General features: G+C 36.0%; 1 protein-coding gene across 4 annotated transcripts in view; it reads right to left on the bottom strand.

The window, feature by feature from the left end:
- PCDH11X (protocadherin 11 X-linked) overlaps positions 1-22,655 on the bottom strand; it is a 663,262-nt gene that overhangs the window by 546,526 nt on the left and 94,081 nt on the right. For 3 of the 4 annotated variants that reach the window (XM_084789428.1, XM_084789430.1, XM_084789431.1), the window contains exon 1: positions 19,608-19,916. The exons of the other annotated variant lie outside the window; for it this stretch is intronic. The gene's annotated coding sequence lies outside the window, so the exon portion shown is untranslated. Of the gene's footprint in view, positions 1-19,607; positions 19,917-22,655 lie in introns of those variants that run through there. 4 annotated transcript variants of the gene reach the window in all.

Genomic DNA, 22,655 nt, shown 5'->3' on the forward strand with positions numbered 1-22,655 from the left:
TGAAAAAGTTCAAAGCCTGCAACATATTATAAAATTATTAACTTAATAATAGAAATGACAACTTTATGAATATCAGAAAACATAATGATTTATAGTTAGCAAATGATGACTTTAGTTCAAATATTCACAAAATGGTTTGAAATATTGTCCTAAATATTCAATTTTAAGTGTCCATATATTTGAGTAAATTTTTAGATAATTAAAAACATAGCATAAAAAACAATAAATAACTAGTCAAAATATTTAGAAATATTTTCCTAGATTTTGTGTGTGTGTGTGTGTGTGTGTGTGTGTGTGTGTGTGTGTGTGTGTGTGACCCTCAGACCTAAGAAAAGGACATTGAAGCATCTGAGCTCAAGTCAAAGGCAGTTGTGGGTCACCGAAAATGGATGCTGATTATCAAGTAGTTGTCCTCTGAAAGAGCAGCAAGTGCTCTTAACCAATTAGCTATTTCCAAGCACAAGAGAAAATTGTGTTAATCTATTCATTTGAGATCTCTGAATTAAAAAAAAAACATAATAAATTTGGCCTAAATGATTTTCCAGATCTTCTTTTAATACACGGACTTTATACTTTATTATATAAGTTCATATATATGTATATATATTACATATTAAAGAAAGAATTAGTCACACAATAACATTGAATATTTATAAGAAAAACAAAAAATTGCTTTCCTAGACCTAATTTTAAGGCCGTTATGTATAACAAAATTTTAAAAGAGACCTAAAGATTTTGTTTTTTAAGTATCAGTACTAGAAATAAAATATAATGCTTACCTCCAGAATAAGATTCTACTTTGGCAAAGTTTCATAGTGCAGAGTTGTCTTTTTTTGGAACATCTGTGTTGATTTCTGTTTTATATTATATTAAATAATTATTGCACCATAATGTTAATTATTTTAGATGAAACAAACCTACCTCTTAGAAGCCTGCTCTTTTACTAATGAGAAACAGAAAGTGAGTGGATCTGGAGGGGAGGAAGTGGAGGAGGAATTGGAAAAGATAGAGGGAGCAGAAACTATAATCAGGATAGATTGTATGAGAAAAGAATCTAGTTTCAGTGAATGGAAAAAATTTAAAAAATAAATGAAATGAACCAAACCAAAAGTATTTTAACTATGTAACTAATCTTTGATCAGTATATAGGTGTCATACTTTTTCTACTTGGCTAATAAACCTTCAGTATATGATTAAACAATAAAGATTTGCAGCATTTTGCTAGAGTACAAATATAAGCTGGTACTTGGATCATCAGGCTCTAAATAAAGATAAAACTAGCAGTAGACTTTGAAGAAAATCAGTTAAAATAATTGATTAAACTAGATGTAGAACTATGCACACAGATTGTAAATAAGCTTAATTCTCCATCTATAAATCAAGAGAACATTACTTACTTATTTAATGTTAGTGTTGTACTATATCAGGATTTCTGAAAAGAAATTGGAGTTGAAACTAGTATTTTAACCTAAAAATTTGCAAATAAAATCATTAGAAGGAAACACTGTTATGTACCCCTAAATCAAGCAGGCCAAGCAACTAATACAAATGAAATAAAAATACAACAATCTTTGATGAAAAAAGATCACAGGGTAGTGAAGTGGAAGTTTTGTGTGTGTGTGTGTGTGTGTGTGTGTGTGTGTGTGTGTGTGTGTGTTTTAACACAATTGTGTCATGTGATCTTTTTCTGGAAACTGTCCTGAGAGGGTACATGGTGTTTTGCTGGAAGCTGTCTTGTAGGAGGGCATGTGATATTTTGCTGAATACAGACATATGAGAGGGTGTGTCGTGTTTAGAAAAATATAAATTGAACCCCATAGACGGTGAGATGACGTATTTTGCATTGCTATGCTATGCAATTCTTCTCTGCTCTTTGCTGGTCTTCACTGGTCTTCACTTCAAAGAATGAAATGCAACTGAGAACTTCTAATGGTATTTCTGTTGATAATGGCCACTCTTCTGATTCTTGCCTATTGGGCAGATCCTTGTTGTTTCTGTTGGATCATGCTGGTATCCTGACAACACAGAGTGGAATTGGCCCAAGGAACTACATCTAAACAAGTCTGCAACCTTCTTCTCTCATTAACCTTCTTTCTCCCCTACCTCTGGTCAGTGAGTTAGAAGGGAGGTAGAAACATTTAAGAACCCCCAAATAAAATAGGTTTTGAAAAATCTAAGCATACAAGGTAGTTATGATATTAATTACCTTAAATTGATTATACAAACTAAATTAAAAATAGAAGAAAGGAGAAATTTAGGTTCTAAATCAAGCCATTAAAATATGTGCATTTACATTTTCCCAAATGTAACTAAAATTTTAAATGACAAGAAATTTTGCGATAGAATATTTCTTCTGCAATTAAGGTATCCAGAAGAAAAATAGAATATTCAGTATAAACATTGTGATATTTTCCTTCAAGGCATGGTATTCTACAGCCTGAATATAGTCATATGGCTAGCAAATGAATAGAAATTAAAACATGTATCTATAGAGAAAAACAAGTAAGGATAGAAAGACTCTGTGCATAATCAAAAATACAATTAAATTGTATCTTATATGTAAAGAAAAATAACTATGTTTTTCATTCTGACTAAAACTGAGGTAGAGAAGTAAAAGGCATGGCCATTTTCTGCCTTTATACTTTAAATTAAGTATCAGATTACCTATTTATAGCATGAAGATAATTAGAAAACCTCCTATTCATTGGAGGTCCATATATAAGGGCCTAAGCTATAAATAATTTTTAAAAAGTTTTTGAGTAATTTGAACCAATTAAAATATAAAAACATGTAATATTAAAATCCAGAAGAGTAACTGTTTTAGTAAATTTGGAAATGTTGAAAATTTGAAAATATAATCAAATAAAATATAATTTTCAATTTTTTGTGAATTTGTTTTGAGAATTGGCATATTGAGTGACTAAGAAAATGATGCTGATCATTTTTACTTACTATTATTCATCTAACATTTTTAACTATACCCATTTATCTTTAGTAGCCTCTGCAAATATTTTGTCCATTGATCATTTTCACTACACAGTAAAAAATTTTATCTTTAATAAATTTGAAAACAATGTCATTTTTATGTTAAGATAAAAATATATCAATAATAAAGGTGCTATGAACATAGTTGAGCAAATGTCCTTGTTGTATGGTAGACATCTTTCAGGTACATGCCCAGGAATAGTATGAATGGGTCCTGAGGTAGCACTACTCTCAATTTTATGAGAAAGCAACAGATTGATTTCCAAAGTGGTTCTAAAAGACTGCACTACCTCCAGAAATGAAGGAGTGTTCTCCTTTCTCCACATCCTCACCAGCATGTACTTTCACTTAAAAATAGATTTTTTCTGTGTTGGATAGATGCTCTATCACTTCAACACAAAAATAAAAGAATTTCCCTGTGAATAGCAAATTAATGATATTAAATTATTTCTTAATTTTGTCTAAAAACCTATACTATACAAAAGAAATATGATTCTGGCAAAATGAAGGAAATGGTAGAAAGGGGTAAGGAGGACAGCAAATGGGAGGATCCAAAGACCAATAAATATTTTAATTAATATTTTTATGAGGAAAATGAAAACCCTTTATATTTTAGAGACAGTTATAGACTTTTTTTTTCATTATCTCTTACTCCCACCCCATATCCCAAGTCTCAGGACTCAAGCCAGAACCGAGTTCATAGGCCAACAGTTTAACACCGAGCTACATGTCTGCAGCTGTAAAATAAAGTGACAATCAAACAAAAACAAGTAGTATAAAATATAATAGAGAGTGCTGGATTTTCCATTAAACCTAAAGTTGTGAATTTGTAATTTTTTAAATGCATGACCTTTGAAGGTGTGCTTGCTGAGCAAAGCTTTGCAACTTTGTTCATCTATTAAAAGCCTAATGTGTTAGTCATTTTTATCAAGAAAACAAACACCTTTAGATTAGGAAAATATTTAATTTTCTGTAAATAAGTGAAATATATGTTCTATACATTGAAAGAATAGAAATTTTTACTATATATTAAAAATTTACCTCAATATATATGGAAGTCTCAAGTAACAGAGTGGTTGTAATGATAGAGTACAAGTCCTGAATTCCGATAAAGAAGCTGAGAGGTGGACTACAAGTTTAAGACTAGCCTTTTCTATGCAGGAAGCTTCAGGCTGGTCGAAAATAGACAGGGAGACTCAATATCAACAAACAAAAAGGAAAGAAATGAAGCCAAACAAACAAACAAAAACAAAGATATAAAGAATATCTTGGGGTGAGTATAAAACTCTCTTTTGCCTTGGAAATTTTCAGTACATTTTAAATTGCAACATAAAACAACATTTGGGAGATGTATCTTATTATTCAAAATCAGAAATACTAAAAATACATTATACTGTATTATACAGTTTAGATTTTTATTCCGAGTGGTGGTAAACAATTTTCTAAGTATTTGTTCAAAATCACCCATCACGTGGTACCTAACAAACTATACTATTCAAATATGTACCTAAAATTAACTATAATACTTGGGAACATTTCATTATGTACACCAAATACATATCTGTTTAATTTACACAGTGCAAATACTATGGCAAATGAAGTGACATTATAATACCCTGAAAAATAAAATAATCAAAGAGACCTATATTTTATTTCAGACTGTCATTAAGACAGTATTTCAATTCTTGTGTCACTTCAGAAATAATGAAACTTTCTTGAAAATCCTAGACCTTAATTCATTGTAATGTTTCCTTATATTTATAAAATATTTGTAGTTTTTATTAAGTTATTTTAAAAGAGCACATAACAAAAATTCCATAGTTGATTTTAAAAAACAATAAGCAAGTTAATAAATAAGTTAGAGATTCAAAGCTATTATCTAATGCATAGGAACATTCGCTTTATTGAAATAGTTTCTATTTTCTCTATTCAAAGCTATCTACTAATGAGGAGAGAAAAAATAAAGGCCCACATGTATGGAAATATTTTTAGTTATGAATTACCTCAGATCACTGCTAATTCATTCAAATCCAGATATTTCATCAGAATTTAGAAAAGTTTATTTTGCTAGAAAATATTAGGCCTAACCCATATGTGTGTATGTGTGTGTGTGTGTGTGTGTGTGTGTGTGTGTGTGTGTACGTATATATATATATCACATCTTTTATTTTATTTTTTATTTTCCTTTTTTAGAATAATTATATCACCACACATTATAAGAATGAATTCTTTCTAATCTATGATACAATCTGTATGTTAGGGCAAACTTCTCCCTAAATTTGAGTATTCTTTTAAAGTAATGTATTGACCTAAGGAAGACATTTGACAACCTAGGAAACATGTTTCTTCATTTGGCAATAAGAAAACAGGGGGTAAAGTAGAGCTGGAGATTAATATTAATTATTAATATGTTGGCCCTTGAAGTATAAAAAACAAGTTCACAAATAAATATTAATAACAATGCTACATAAATGAAATGTACTTTTAAAGAAACATTACAATGGGGATAGGGCTTGGCTCTTTTTATTTAATAGCACTTAGAATATGTGTCATCATTTATATTTTTAAATATACTAATTATCTCATGAGATTTGTTAAAGAAACTAAACAAAGCTTGCTTCTCCATCAACAAAAGTTATTTTTGTAATACCTTCTAATAATCTAGTTCTCCCAAGGGAAAACAGGGTGTGATTTCCCACTGGGTGAAATTATTCACCCTACATAGTTAACTATTGCCACCCAAAAATCTATACAATGCAAACTCTTGAATAATTTTCAAATAAAATGAAAATTGTGAAACCTCCCAATATTCAAATTTGTCAGATTTGCTGAAACACAGGTATAGATAGATATCTGACCTTGTCTCTGTCTTTGTCTCTGTCTCTCACTCTCTCTATCTCTATCTCCATGTCTGTCTCTGTCTGTCTCTCTGTGTCTCTGTCTCTGTGTCTTTCCCTCTGTCTCTCTCTCTCTCTCTCTCTCTCTCTCTCTCTCTCTCTCTCTCTCTCTGTCTCTATCTCTCCACACACACACACACATACACACAGACACACACATTGTGTATAATAATCTATGGTTGTAACATATTCTTTTTCTCCTCCCAAATACTTTCTTCCAGGCCTACTTTCTAAGAAGGGTGTATCTTTACAAAGAAAAAAAACAAAAACAAAAAACAAAAAAAAACGAAGGAGCTTAACTCTGATTTCTGATCCTATTTTAAACTGCAACAATTGTTTCTCATTAGGTCTTATTGCATTCTTGTTTTATAGTTTATTATGTCTCATTTTTAATTATATATTTATGATCACATGTTGTAAATTTGTAAGTGTAAAACTCTTCTTACCTTAACTATATTTTTAAAAAGTAAAGGTTCTGGACATAGTAGCTCATACTTGAATTCCATGTACAAGGGAACCCAAGGCAAGAAGATTACTTGTAGTTCAAAGCCTGGGTGAATCCCAACCATCCTGAGCTAAAGACTGAAAAGCTTTCTCAAAAAATAATTGAAAAGTAAACAACTCAATATGCTGTCTTCACTATTTCTAATATAAGTTCAAAACACTTAAAGCATTGGGTAAATTGTTGTGTTTTCTTTAATATGTAGTGCTGTTTAATATAAAAAGAATATGTGTATTAGTTGAGAGATTTAAAAGGTATATAATCTTATAAATAATAGGTATGTGTTACTTTTTAAAAAATATATAATATTTGTAATACCCATGGCACAAAATCATTGTGAGATGGATGCAAATGACATAAAAACTGGAGTACTATATAATCAGAAAAAAAGTTTTAGAATAATAATATAATCATTCATACAATTAAAGCCAGCTGCCAGCATGGTTATTTCTTATTAATAAGAGATGCTATTTCAAGTATAGTAGTACTCCTTTCTCTGTGGCCTTGGTTTCACTGTATTCTGTTTCTCATGGTCAAAGTCTTAAATATTAATGTACTTCAGACATAATTCATAATTTTAATTGTGGTATTCTTATAATAGTTCTATAATATTACATATATAGTTATTAATCTCTTTTATTTACAAATTTTTAAATTCATGTTTTTTAAAGATATATGCTATTTATGCTATTCTAATCTCCCTGGCAGACACATAGCAACAGTTTATGCTTACCATTATTAAGTAATGTTAAGAGTAATGAAAAACAAGGCGATTTTGGCAGACACCCAACTTTATTTAGCACTTGCAAAAAAAAAAAGGAAAAATATTTAAATACAATTGGCCTTATAGTTCACAGGGATCTTCAAGTCTCTGCCAAACAAGCTCTGTTGTTACTATTACAGTATCAGAGCTCCAAAAAGACAAATGGAAATTAAACAACACTAAAGAAAATGATCCAATTAAAATATGGGGTACATAGCTAAACAGAGAATTCTCAACAGAGGAACACCAAATGGCTGAGAAATACCTTTAAAAACAGTGCCCATCATTCTTAATTTTCATGAAAATGCAAATCAAAACGACTCTGAGATTCCATCTTACACAAACCAGAATGGCTAAGATAAAAAATTCAAGTGGTAACACATGCTCGGTAGAACGTGAAGAAAGGTAAACACTTCTGCATTGCTGATGGGAGTACAAATTTATACACCCACTTTGGAAATCAATCTGGTGCTTCCTCAGATAACTGGGAATAGTGCTACAGCAACAGCTATCTATACTATTCCTGGGCATATACCCCAATGATGCTGCACCATACGAGTACATGTGTTCAAATGTGTTCATAGTAGCTTTATTGTTAATAGCCAGAATCTGGAAACAACCTAGATGTCTCTCAACCAAAGAATGGATAAAGAAACTATAGTATATTTACACAATGGAATACTACTCAGCTGTTAAAAACAAGGAAATCTTGAAATATGCAAGCAAATGGGTGGAACTAGAAAAAATCATTCTGCATGATGTAACCCAGACATAGAAAGACATGCATGATATGCACTGACTTATAAGTGGATATTAGGCCAACATAGATGACCTGTGAGAGACTTCACTCAGCTGGGAATTAGGACAGATGCTGTGACTGGTGGCTGGACTCTGGGCTGAGTGCTGAGATTGGTATGGAAGAGTAATTGGGGAAGGGGTAGAGGATGGAAGGTTCCAGGGGGTTCACAAGCCCCACATGGAGACCATCAAAGCCTGTAGATTTGGACCCAGGAAGCTGCACAAACTGTTATACCAAGGAAGGACAATGCATACAGTAAACTTTGACCTCCTGTTTAGTTCTAGCCAATGGACAGATCATTCTCTACTGTTGTGGGGAGAGCAGGGGCTGCCTCTGTTTTGGTTTTTTCTTTGTTTGTTTGTTATGTTATGTTTTGTTTTCTTTTCTGGTTGTTTGAGACAGAGTTTCTCTGTGTATCCTTGGCTGTCCTGGACTCACTTTGTAGAACAGGCTGGCCTCGAACTCACAGTGATCTGCCTGCCTCTACCTCCCAAGTGCTGAGATTAAAGGAGTGCACCACCACCGCCTGGCCTGGGGACTGCCTCTGACATGAATTAGGGTACTCCCTATTTGATCACTTCCCCTTGCTGGGGAGGTCCTGTGTGCACACAGAGGAAGGGGAAGCCAACTATTTGGATGAGATCTGATACAGGTGTGAGTATAACTTGTAATAAATTAAGATTTAAAAAGTACAAATGGTCTCATTGTCAGGATGGTGACTTGTGGTGCCACAATTAAGACAGCAACACCACCTTTGAAGTGATATTTTTCAATTATTTTCATAAACCTCATCAGACTGCATTGTACTTCTCCCAAAACATATTTATATCTGACTGAATACATGTAATGAATGCTCAGGATTCACTTTATTTCCACTTCTGTACTATGAAATTGACTGAAGACTTCTGTAGACTTATCAGGTATGAAAGTTTCACTCAGATTAAAGAGTTAATGTCCTACATTCTCAGACAAAAGCCTAATTGTGGCCAAACCATTGTTTGTCTAGTTTATCATTTGTTGCCGGATTTTAGGGATATTTTGGTGGGTAGCAAAAAAATGAATAAATAAAAAATATAATCCTTTTCACTGTTTTTTTTTTTTTTGGTGTTCCTGGCTGGTAAAGGGCAAGAAACATATTTTTTAAGTAAGAATGAAAGCATTTAAGTTAGAATGTGAAAATTCAATTGTCTACTCTGAAATATGAATGATTTTAGTGACACATTCATTTAAAATATTGTATATTGCTAGAAAAATGGTTTAGTGGGTAAAGGTACTTACTGTGAGGCCTGATAACTAGAGTTTGCTCCCCAGACCAAAATGGTAGGAGAGAATGGGTTTCTGAAAGCTGTCTTCAGATTTTTACACACATGCCAAAATGCACATGTATAAACACACATGCACTAAATATTAAAAATCAATAAGATATTTTATGAATTCATAGTTTCAAGAAGCTATACACTGCTAAAAATAATTATAGCTTTTATAATTCTTTGCAAATGTTTAATATTTTTTACTTTATAACTTTTTATATTGTGTATTCACCATTGTGTGTTCAAACTATTGATAATGTGTGTTCTTTTTTTTTTTGGTTTCTAAGCTATATAAATGTATGTGTGTTGAGCTGGTGAAAAAGTTAATCATAAGATGAACAGGATTAAAATCAAGTTTAATATCAAAATGCAAATAATCATACATTTCTTTGATTTTTTTATGTCATACTTTGCAAAATACCCAAAATTTATTGATTTTTGAAATTATTTTATGTTACTTTTGGTTAACTTCACCTTTGTCATGTTTACATGATAATGTATTCTATCCTTTTTACTCTCTGTGGGCTGAGGTGTAGCAGCATTAACATGCCAACAGTGTTCTTCAGAAATGCAAAATTCCAGGTCTCAACCCAGAAGGTACTGAGTAAAGATTTGTATCTTAACAAGATTTCTACATAATTGGTCTGTACATTAAAGTTTAAGTAGTACAGAAATAAAATATACCTTCCTAGAAACTAGAGTTTAAAATAAGAAGTCATTAGTAGTGATCATGATTGATTACAAATTGTCTACCGGCTTTATTTTAAAGTACTTTGATGCTGTTACAGTGACCCAGCTATACATTTTGTGGAGTATTAGGCTCACATTTCAATTTTTTAACCCTTGCACATAAGTGTATTAATGTTCAATGGATTTATAATTAATCCCATGAATAATTATACTTCATGTGTTGAGTATAATTGATGTATCTAGTGATTGTTAGGATTAAGTTCATCTGTTATGAAATTTTTCAAACAAAGAGAGCTCTATGAATTGGGCCTAACTGAAAGCAAAGGTGGAGGAAGCCAGAGTTAAACAGTGCATATTATTTTCAGCTCTAAAGAAAAAAATAATGGAGATGCAGCCTAATTTAAGATTTCCCAGCTGCTGCCTATAATAAATAAACTGTGCCCTTTTGGACAGTTCCACCAAAAAAAAAGATTTATCTTTCTTGTTTATATAGTGCATTTGAATGTGTGCATGTGTGCATGAGTGGATGAAGGCTTGCTCACATTCTTGTATTCATGTGCCAGTGCACATGTGCTTGTGTTTGTGTGTGGTGTGTTTGTTGCAGTGTTACATTTTGGAAGATTTTTTTTATCCTAATAAACCGCAATCATATAAAACTTAAAGTATTTTAAACATATAATATTTGAAGTGAGAAAGAGAATCCAACACAGCCAGTTTGAAAAAGAATGCATATTTCAGACTAGACTGAAATCCAAACCCCATCACCTAACACTATGGTTGTTCTTTCTTCTCCATTTGATTTCTTATTTCCCTCCACTTTATCCTCCTCCTCAAAAGAAAATACAGCTGTACAAGATTATTCATGGAAGAAAAGGAAAAGTTTGTTTGAACCATTTTGCCTGCTTACCTTTTTGCACCACAGATCTCTCTAACACTCAACATTCACTTTGACATACTGAGTGGTTAAATTTTAGAAGAGATCACTCAATATCTTTACAAAATTATATACAAATCTTCAAATAAATGTGCATAGACTTGCATGGCCAATATGCATTTATAAAAATAAAATTATTCATATAATAACTAGTGTATTTTAGCTAACTATAATAAATTAAAATTTCATTTTAAAAAAGACATTTTAAAAACTACACACACACACACACACACACACACACACACACACATATATATATGTGTATATATATATTAATGTGTGTGGATATTTTGTCCAATTGGCCTCAATGTCAAGATATAATATAGTCAATGCAAGAGCAATTAACAGTCTCAATTTAAAAGAAAGTGTCGACAACAGATCTGAGTCAGAATAGAAAGTTGGCTACCTTTATTAACCTAGATATTAGCCAGGCAGTGGTGGCACATGCCTTTAATCAGAGAACTCTAGAGGCAGAGGCAGGCAAAGCTCTGAGTTGCAGGCCAACCTGATCTACAGAGTGTGTTTTAATACAGCCAATGTTACATAGAGAAACCCTGTCTTGAAAAGCCCAAAGATTAATAAATGAATAAACCTAGATATTTAACTTCTGATAAGAAAGGAAACTTATACTCACATTTGAGGAAAGGTATTTAAAAGGTTGCACACAACAGTGTTTTGGAATTCTAAACACAGTGAGAAGTAGGAACCACATATGCAGAATTGAATTCATCAGCCTATCATGCAATACCATATATGAACTCCTAGAGAATTCATTCCACAACTGTGAGCTGAATATTTTGTTTTCAAAATTTCTGGTCTTTGCCATTTCCAGAGTCTGTGAAACTTGCCTTAGACTATACTATACTATAGTACTATAAAGAATGACACTCAATAAATATGTGTTGAATTCAATTTAAGTTGAGTATTCATTACTTTTGTAGCTGATGTTAATTGCTCCTGACCTGTCAATATGTAGCCTCCTTAAAGCCATTAATTTCTTAAATCCAAGGGCCATCCTTCACAATTCCGTCCAACTCCCACATCCTGAATACAATGCTGAATAAGCCACAGCATTTTTGTTATCAGTGGTTAAAGAGTCAATGCAGTGAAATTAGCAATGCCTACAGAACCAAAAGACAAGGGCGAATATTGTATATACTGCCTTTTGTGAACCATCAGAACCCTTTTTCTTTTCTATTCAAAAGAGCTTTGAAGTAATTTTCAGCTCCTTCATTTTACATTTGAGAAAAATAGTTCAGGGAAGTGAAATTATTTGCTCAAGTCCACTCTTTATACACTAATAAATTATAAAATACTTTATGTTCACATAATTTAAATAAATTTCCTTCTCTCACTTACCATATTGAAATCCAAAAAAAAAAAAAATGTAATCCTGAAGACAAAGCAAAGATTTGCATATTGGAAGCTTATTGACTTTTGGTTGATATGATATAACCTTTACATAATTTATTAACACTCATGTGGCTTCAAGATGGCATGTCTAAAGAAAAACACTACTTACAAGGCATTAACAATTTTTCCCTAAAATAAATCTCGTAGAAACATACAGATGTTTTACAAGCATTGTGAATTAAGATGTAGCACTAAGCATTTGCCACGTTAAGTAAACTCAAAATTAATGGAGTGGTATTATGATGGATCATAATTTGAATTCTTCTATAAATAAAATGAAGGGAATGCTTTAAGTGTCTGGAATGTATACTATTAATATGTCAATAGTCCTACTAGTTTATAATATAGTTTTCACAAGATCAATGCACAAATACACTAAATGGAATGAAAATACAATACAAGCAGCAAAGTGACAAATTTATTTTAATACACATGAAAGTACTCATGTTTGAGATTTTTATTTTTTATCTAAGGGTTTCTTTTGGGGGGCTTTTTACATCAGAACTTTAATAAAATAATCAGGGAAACAGGAGAAGCAAGGAAGAATTAGGGAGAAAGCCCTGGCTTGAAAACTGAAGACCAGCAATCCTTTTACGTTTTACTGACTAGATAGCTTTTATTCATTTAAGCTGTCTGACCTTCAGACAGGAAAAGGGGAAATAGACATGCTTTCCATGTTTCATTCTGTTTATGTGTGACTAGAAGGAATAACTATATTAAAATAATATAAATATACAGAATGATGTACACACTGAAGATATTAGAAAGGAGAATGAATCAAAACGGTGGCAGAAAGCAATACCTGACTTTCATTTTACATGATGTTAGCAAATAAACTGCAAACCAATTTTAATTTCAGTTTGCATTTTTATCACAACGTTTTGTCAAGCTAAAAGAAATGTTAAATTATAAAAAACAATTTAAATTGAATACGAAAAAATCTTATTGCAGAATATCTTTCTTCTTTTTACTTTCCTTTTTTATTATGTTATGTCCACATGTTAGATGAATAGATTACACAGACAAACCATTCTTTCATATTTGTGCTGGAAATAACAACTATAATATTGTCATTTTTAATTTAAAAAATTATGTTGATCAATATTTACAGCATTAAAAATGTTACTTTAAATTTTTGAATAGTTGAAGGTCTTCAGGGTATAAAAATAACAGAAGCAAAAAAAATAACAGAAGCATTTATGATTTTGACAAATCATTTTTTAAATTCTAAACCACAATTGAAATGGCCTAGCTTTTCTATTTTTAACAGGCTATTAATAAAAAGTCAATCTTTATAAGTATGCAAATAAATCTCTAAAGACAATTTCAATCTAAACTAGTTTTTCTCTGCTTTACCATTATGCTACATAGGATATAAATCTTGACGAAACATGTCATGTAAGTCAATAACATTTTTCTTTTCCAAACCATGATTTTGAGATATCCTTTTTATGATTAACTTCAGCCAAATAATCATATCATTTTCAAGTAAGACCTGTTAAATACTGTAAGAAAATCTATATTAATGCATCTTACCTATTTTTTTCTTCATTGTGGATACTGCATGATCAATAAAGTCTTCAAATAACAAAAGTCTGCCCAGACAATGACATGTAATTCAGAAATGTTATAATATAAAGTTAATGACTATGAATAAGTGTACTTATTATATATTTTATTTGCACCCAGGTAAAGTTCAAATGTCTTTGATGAAAATATTTTTAAAGTTTTTATGATACATTTTTCTTCCCTCCTAATTCCCACAACGTTGAGCCAAATTTATAAAATGTAGAGTAACATGCAAATAACTTTCTTTTCTTCACACGTATCAAGAAATTGTATAAGCATAAGGTTTTGTATACAAAACGATGCCTTTATCCCTGGGCATGGTAACTACATATGTTGATAGAAACACACATTGGTAAGAAGTTTAAAATATTTTTGGGGATCCTAAAGAGGGTCTTTGAGGAGGTGCTTCCCTTTCCAAATATTGAAACTTATGCTGTTACAACAGTCCCACTAAGGAAAAAGGAGCAGAAAATAAAAAATAAGATTGTTGTTAAAACCAATAAAAGGAATGGCTCATGAGAAGAGGACACACCAGAAAGGATAAGATAACAGCATAAGATATGTGTAGTGAACAATTTTTAAAAAGTTGGAATACTCCCCAAAGCACAGTATTTAAATCACTAAATGCAACCAAAAGAAAACAGGTATTTGAAATTATAAAAAATTACAATAAATAAGAGGATTTCCACTAAAAATCCCATTTGAAATTAAAACATCAAGCAAAAGACAGAGAAACAATATTAAGCCTCCTTAGTGCAGAAATTTTTACAAATTTGCAAACAATTTTGAAGTAGAGATTCTTTCTTTCTTTCTTTCTTTTCTTTCTTAACTACTTGAAGGTCCTTTGAGGTTACTAGAGAGGCTAAGATAGTTAATGAGCAGTAGGATATAAAAGAAATTAGGAGGTTAATTAATGCAGAGATAAAGCTGTAAGGAAAAACAGAAAGGGAAAACAAGGTATGGTGGCTTGCTAGTGTCTAAGAGAAAGGTACAAGATTTAAGCAAGTCTCAACTGGTCATTAGGGAGAAAGCTGGAGTAGACAGCAGAATTTCGTAAACCACTCACTGCAAGATATCTGCTTTTTATTTTGTCCTTAATAGCATCTTTTCCTGAAAAGTAAAATCCACAAAGGTGGCCAAAATCTACAAATTACACACACACGTTACTGTCATAATAAACCAAATTCCTGCCACCACCATTCCATTACTTAGTACTTGTTCTGTATAGCCACCTGTGCCTACTTCTTTGCTAGCCAGTAACTAGGAATGTATATTATTTTATAACCATGAAGACATCTTTTTTTAAACGAACCTCTTAACTTTTTAACAAAAAATTAATTAACTCACACATTACGTACAATTAGTTTCATCACATCATATCTTATTTTTTGAGGGTCTCCTAGCTCAAATAGGCCTAAGTCAAATTTTCATAATCTCTTTTGGAATCTTAGAGCCTGACACTTTGGCACAGTATTTGACTAACTCATGTTTGTGGATGCTTTGGTGAATAATTGGGTGACACCTCAAAAATGTAAATAAAAATTATGGTGGGAATTAGCTTTCAGTTCTTCATCCCTGAATAATTTGCTTTCCCACTAGTAAAAAACCGTGGCAGCATTCATATTTCCGGAGTGTAGCTCAAAGCCAGTGGTTTGTGTATCGCTTCCTTGAATGTGTGCCTTCCTGTGCCCTCCCCCTTGAATCTTATAAATCTTCTCTAAAGGCCATTGCGGAGTGCTTGCGTGGAGAAAAAGAACAATTTTCTGTTTTTAAAATCCTTTACCAGGTTTATTTCTGCCACCAACAACCAGGAAGCTTATCAGGAATTTCTGTCTTGCATAATAAAGTTTTGAGTAACAAGGGAAGGGATAATATGAAAACTGCAATCTTCTCAGCCAGGCTTCCATCTTCAGAGACCCAACATTAAGGACATCCATCAGAACAGCACTCTGGTGATTAAGAGAGGGTGGGTCCTTAGCAAATAGTTGAGCTCTAGAAAATGAACATTTTTTTATACTTAATCTGAGTTCTCCCTGCATTTCAAATGCACAGCAATTCAAGTTTGCTGGAGAGATATATCATGTAAAGGACGCTTTGCATCAAAGGGAAGAAGAAACGAATGGGGGATAGAAACCTCACATTTACAAAATCCGATGCTACTGTGCAATTCTCCTCTGCCTCCAAAGGAAATGCAGCAGCTAAGCAGTTTGCTGTGATTCCTGGGAATCTAATTTCCTCAGGAATGTGACAGCTGCAGGCTTCAGTTGGTGTTCACACGCCCAGCCTGTGTCCCCTCCTTCTTGCCCTGTGTATCCTTCTCTAACTGCTCATTGCATCCTTCTCTTGGAGCTAAAGAATACACTGATCACAATCAGTGCGAAGAGGGATTGACTTTGCTTTCAGGAAATTGGGGATGTTTTTCCTCAAAAGGATTGGAGCAAACTATAAAGGGAAGCTACAGCGGGCTTCTGTATAGTAAGGAAAAAAAATCCTATTCAGGAATCTTCCCAGTTAGGCGCTGTGGTCCACAGAAGTGACTCTACAGCCTTAGAAAAAAAGAAAAGAAAATAGAAAGAAAGAAAAATGCTTGGCGGCTCATTGCCTGCTGCTGCAGAGCCAGAAACCTCTCAGTGTTCAACTCCCTATTTCTAGCCTTGCATTTTCTTCCTTGGGACTCCACATCCAGAGCATTCATCTTCGTCCCCTCCCCCTCCGCCCCATCTGGGAGAGAAAAGGAACCCCCTCTATGCCCGCGCGCTCGCGCGCGCGCGCGCGCGCGCGCACACACACACACACACACACACACACACACACACACACACACACACACATCTTAGGTTGCATGCAGAGACCGACGGTGTGTGTGTGGGGTGGTGGTGGTGGCGGTAAAGATGCGGTGATCCTTACGTCTTATCACTCAGCATGCTTGCCTGTGAGAGGGGGACAGGGCCCCGCAAAGATTTCCACCCTGGCACCTTGCCATTGGACCATTAAATTCAGTGTGAATTAAAAAAGGTAAGAGCTGGAAACTAAGAAGAACAGAGCAAGAGCGGCTGGAAGGAGCAAAGGGAACACACACACACACACACACACACACACACACACACACACACACACACACACACACATACACACACACATACACACACACAAACACACACATACACACACATACACACACCAGGACTCTGAAGCCTGAGTTACAAAAGCGCTATGGGCAGGTGGCACCTTGACAAGATTCAGAGGTTGAGGGTGCGCTGAGGGCGGAGTGAGTGGTGGGGGTCTGCTGCGCAGGAAGGGAGACCAGGAGCGCAAGGAGGCTGCGCACCTGGAGCTTGCCCCTCAGATTGGCCTGCAACCGCCGCTGACCCACACTCGCCACTAGCCCTCTTGGAGGCCCGCCAAGCCTCAAAGCTGCTGACATCATTGCCAGAGAAGGTGGGGCGTCCGAGATCAGGAGGACCCCTGCATGAACTGCATTCCCCTGGCTCGCTCGTGGAGGCGCTTGCTAGCCGCTTGGCAAACTCAGCGCGCTGGCGGCGGCGCCGGGACGGGAGCTGGGCGCGGCAGTTCTTAATTTAGCAGCAGGAGAAAGGTAGATTTAGACCTTGGCTCGTCCATCTCCTGGTTCTTTTTCAAAACCTCACGCACACTGTCCGCTCTGCCTCCGATAAGCCAAAGACAAGAAAGGTGAAACATGGACACTTAATATCAGTTACTTGCCCTGGTTTTCAAAAGCCTCCTCCCCCAGCAAATACCCAAGAAAGGACAGTCCGGAGGCTAACGCCCTGACCCTGAAAATTTGTTTCAAACAAAATTAAAAGTACATCTTCTAAAGTTGCAGAGGGGACAAGAGCATCCTCCACTCACTCCTTATTTTTCAGTCTTGAGTCACACTTGTTTTCCTTTTTTTTCTTTTTAATGGAGGACAAGGAAGACAGTCGCTTTAAGTCACCTAGAGCCTTCACCTTTTCCCCGTGGTGCTAAGTGCTTGGAATTATCCCTTTGCTCCTCAGGTTGTTTTCTGGTTGCTGTGCTATGACAATGTATAGGACTCTTCTGCTCCCATCATTTAGCCCCTTTGCCCATGGCCTAGTTTCTGAACCTCCCCCCCCCCTTTTTTTTTTTCAGTCTTGGTCCATTATACAGAAACAGACACTAGGCTAGCTAGTATAAATTTGCCTTTGGAAAGTTTCCTCATAGTGAGAGAAAGAACAGCCTTACGGTTTTTTTGTTTTGTTTTGTTTTGTTTTGTTTTGTTTTGTTTTGTTTTTATTGTTTTGTTGCTGTCGCCCTTTAATTTTTTAAATTTTTTTCTTTTGTCCTAGACCCTCTTCTCTCCCTGATTTACTTTGTTGGTGGGTGCCGCAGTGGCTCAGGTTTGGATTCCTAGGCCCTGAGAAGACGTTTTGGAAGGACACCCGGCTCACAGAGGCGAGTGCACGCCTGCAGGCACGCGCTTGAATACTCCACGCGTGCATCCCAGTGCCCAGCACCCCAAGCCGCAAAGGCGGCTAATCCAGTGGAGCATGGAATAAATCACAGGCAGCAAAGGAGCCATCTTCACTCAAACCCTAAAAAGTCTTTCCTTGGGGGAGACACGGAAGCGATCCTGCTGTTCACTCTGGGACACTGACACCCCGGGGATGAGTTGCTTTGTGACTGCGCTCAAGGGAAAGTAGTGTCTCTAACCAGAGGTAGACTGTCGTGCGCTCTTCCAAAGTCTCTAAAGCAATGTGCTTGCATTTTTAAGTCACCTTTTCCAATGAAGCTTTTAGCAAGAGACATTTTCGGGAAAAGCGGACCGTTTGGTACATGATCTAGGAAGATCATTCCTTTGTGGAGGGAACTCCTTTTTGGGTCTTGGAAAATGCCTTGTATTTATGACATAGGTGGGCGTTCTTTTGGCTAAGGAATTCCAAGTCATTTCTCTAGGAAAAAAAACAACGCTTTTATGGTGGGCTTGACTTAGGAAGTCTTTTTATTTCCTCCAATAAGAAAAGAAGACCGGTTTTTAAAAGAAAACCCGTTTATAAAAGGGGGAGAGAATTTCCCACACCTACCGTCTCCACATCCACTAGGTCCCAGGGCAAGGATAAAAGGGTGTATACCAAGTGAACCAATCCCAGGGACCCTATGTGCCCTGCTGTTTGCACTGTTTTCACAAGCCCTGCGGCAAGGGTCGGCCTCTCAGGGTTTGCACTATCAAACCTGGACTGGAATTGGAGCCCCCAGAGAGGGGAACTCAGCTGGGCCTGCTGCCAGGATTCACCGCAGATTAGCTTCTGGGGCATTGCCCCTTAGCTGGGATCGCTCCAAGAGACTCCCCCAACAGTCTGGGGGTGTCAACTCTGCATCCCCACACTTTCCCAATCAGAGTTTCATTCAGCTTCGCTGAAGCTGAAAGAATCAGTTAAAGTGAAAGACCTTATTGCACAGGCAATGTCGGGAAATTTCATGTGCGGACACTTTTCCGACAAAAGTGAGAGTTTTAGTAAAGTAACCAAGCCAAGTGGAGGCAGTGCCAAAACGATATTCTTTGCGACCTCGCCTCCAGGATTTGATCTTTTTCTTATCTCTAGGGAACAGAACCCGGAAGAAAGGGCACCAGTAGCATTTCGAAAAGCACACTGTGGTCAACTGTCCAGATCCCAGGCGCAGGCAGTCACCACGTCCTAAGTGCAGGACATGCCATGCATCCCCAGCCTCAGAAGCTCTGACTCCCGGACCCAACCGGATACTTACCTACTGTTCAGACTCCTCTTGAGTAGAATGAAGAGGGGAACGAAAAAGGAGAAAAAAGGCTTCCGCCCGCTCCACGGAGACTGCGATTGCTGTAGCGGGATCTACCGCCACAGCTCGCAGTCCGCGGAACAGCTGTTTGTCCTGGAGGCTGGTTGTGAGGTCGGTGTGGCTGCCCGGGGTAGCTGGGCTGCCTGGGTCGCCTGTGTTGCCTCTGCCACCGCGAGTTGTTGCACTCCGGTAGCCTGGCTTTCAGCTTTGCTACGCGGGCCGCCGCTAGCAGGTCTGGCTCACAGCTCCTCCCGCCCTGACAGTTCGTCGACTGCAAGGAGCTACAGCCAAGCCAGCCCTTTTCAATGGCAAGGGGGAGGGACTAGAAAGGAGGGGGGAAGGGGGACGGAAGGGGGGTGAACGAGTGGAAGGCGGGGGAGGAGAAATGAACTAGTGCCCTAGCCGCCTGCTGGGAGGGAATGGCGCAGCACCAACTGATGAGTACCCCCCTTTTCCCCCCACTCCCAGCACCCTCTCTCCCACTTCAGCTCAGGAGGCGTCTCCCAGCAGACTAAGAACCCCAAGAGCGGTGCCGGGCAAAATTGAGGTAAGCTTGGGAAGTTACTGCTTGTGGCCCAGAGGAGGCAGAATGCTCCTTGCCCAGAGGACTGGAAGATTAAGGGAACCCATAGAGCAAAATAAGCAGGGCAGGCAACCCTTTCCGCGGGTGTTCCGCCTCTCTTCATACTTCAGGTGTCCTCTTTAAGTTTTACTCCTTTACATTGTCTTACAGAAGTTTGCTTTTTCTTGGTCTATGTGCCTTTCTCGAGATTTCTATGGCTCCCCTGATTCCAGGATCCAGCAGCACCATTTTCTCATACAAAGGATACTTAGGGCACACTAAGGAATGTAGGGGCAAGAACAGTGAGAACCCGCAGTTTGAGCCAAGTGCCTGTTTCTGAATATGTCCTATTCAACTGTGAAAGGTCTCCAATACCTTTGCTGCCCATCCTTCCCTGTGGGGTGAGGTGGAGTGAGAGTGGTGTGTCTGAGGAGGAGTAGCACTAAACACATTGGTGTCAGTGACCCTTTCAGTTGAGGGGGTGTGGGGAGGGTGGGGGGCTGTCACAATGTGAACAACACAGTTTGAAAGCAGGAAAGGACACCAGACAAGGAAAAGGCAAGGGCTAGTTCTCTACCTATGGAATGGGCTCAAAAACAAGTAACAACACCAAGACTTCTCTCATTGTTATTTCAAAGACAAAGTCCTTATACTTACCTAGAGGCCCAAGAATGAGACAGGTGAAAAGTCTAAATTATTCTGTACAAAGGTGTGCATTTTAGAAAATAATCCACTTTCTTTGTTTAATTTTAGAAAAATTTGAATTTTTTTTCTTCAGTTTAGTTTTGAAAAGGAATGCTGGTCTTTGTCTTATTTTGGGATTTGGTGATTTTTTTCTGGAATAAAATGTGAAAAAATATACTGCTTTCAGGCACTAAAAGCTAAATATTCGATTTTTAATCTTGTATACAGAAGGGAAAATTGAATGAGAGTTGCATCTGCAAAGGATGTAAAAGGAAGTAGTATGCTAGTTACTATTAGTTGGTTTTCTCAAACAGATTTTTTCCTCAGACAGTTCTTTTGTGGGCAAATATTTATGAATCCTTTCTCCACTATGCAATACTCTATTTCTATTTTCCTATCCCCTTTCCAATTTCCAATTGTAGTGTTTATTTTTAACTTAAAATCTTACTTCAAAAACTCTTCAATTCATTTTTACTACTGTGTTTTTTTCTTCTTATACCTGAAGCCACTGCTGAGAAAAAAAAAAAAAAAACTTAACAGGACAGTTCAGTGCATTCTGCATGAAATAAAATGCAAGGAAGCATTTGTTTGTATGTATCCAGGGAGACACTTTAGCATTACATTTTATTCCTGTTGTATCTCTGACTTCATTATTCATAATATCTAGCAATGTTCTGCTCTCTTTGTTGGACCAAGGAACTACGTAGAAGATGAAATCAGATGCTGTTAAATAGTTACTGCTCTGACTCTTGAATGTCGCACTTTTTGGTGACACTATCATAGGGAATGGCAGTAACTCAATGAAAATGAAATCACTGATTAATCTAGAACAGCGTGGCGAAGCTATGTCAAGGGGACACTTTCAAAGCACAAATTATTCACCATAACACCTGTAGTGGATATCAGTCAATTGATTTCCTAAGTTTTCCATCTCAATTGGTCTAAAGGGAAAGAACTAGTCATTAACTCTTTTTAAAGCTATCATCATGACAGAATTATGTTGTTAATATTATTAAGTCTGTTTTATAATTCCTGAATTGATGCTCATAAAACACAGACAATTTATACAAAGACATTGAATTTAACAGTTTGATCTCTGGCATTCAGTTAAGAATGGATAATCTGTACATTCAGCCAGATGAGTGCTTGATAGTTAATAGTGATTCATCTGTAGCGTAGTATATCATTTTATATGTATAGTCCACAAGAAAACCATCTCTGTGGAGTATAAATGTTACTTATAGAACAAGGAGACTCTAAAAATCAAACCAAGTAACCCAGAAAATCATCAGAGAAAAAAATAGTTTGTTGAGCAGACTGACAGAAATTCACATCTGAAAATAATGAAAGAAATTTCTCATTTTCTCTTCTCCTGTATTCTGACTGATGGTGGCACCAGTGAGCAATGGAATAACCAGAAGCCAGGATACCTGGCAAAAGAAACCTGAACTCTAACTCTGAAAGAAGTGATAAGGACCTTTTTATGCCTTTAGAGAGAAGGACCCTCCTTGACTAAATGAATTTATGATGTTTCTGCATTATTAAATAGTCCTTTTAATCCTCAAAAAAAAAAAAAAATAAACCACTCCCTAAGGTGAGGTAGACACTATTAGTTTCTCAAGTAAGAAAATTAGAATAGATTAAAAGCCTAAGATTTTATAGCTATAAAATCTAGACTTCGGACACCCAAGTCTATACTGTTTATAGTAATTTTTGCTACCAATTCATGTATATTTTTCAGATTGTGTGGCTAT

The sequence above is a fragment of the Acomys minous genome (genome assembly GCF_964271855.1).
Source record: "Acomys minous genome assembly, chromosome: 7".
NCBI classification, from domain to species: Eukaryota; Metazoa; Chordata; class Mammalia; order Rodentia; family Muridae; genus Acomys; species Acomys minous.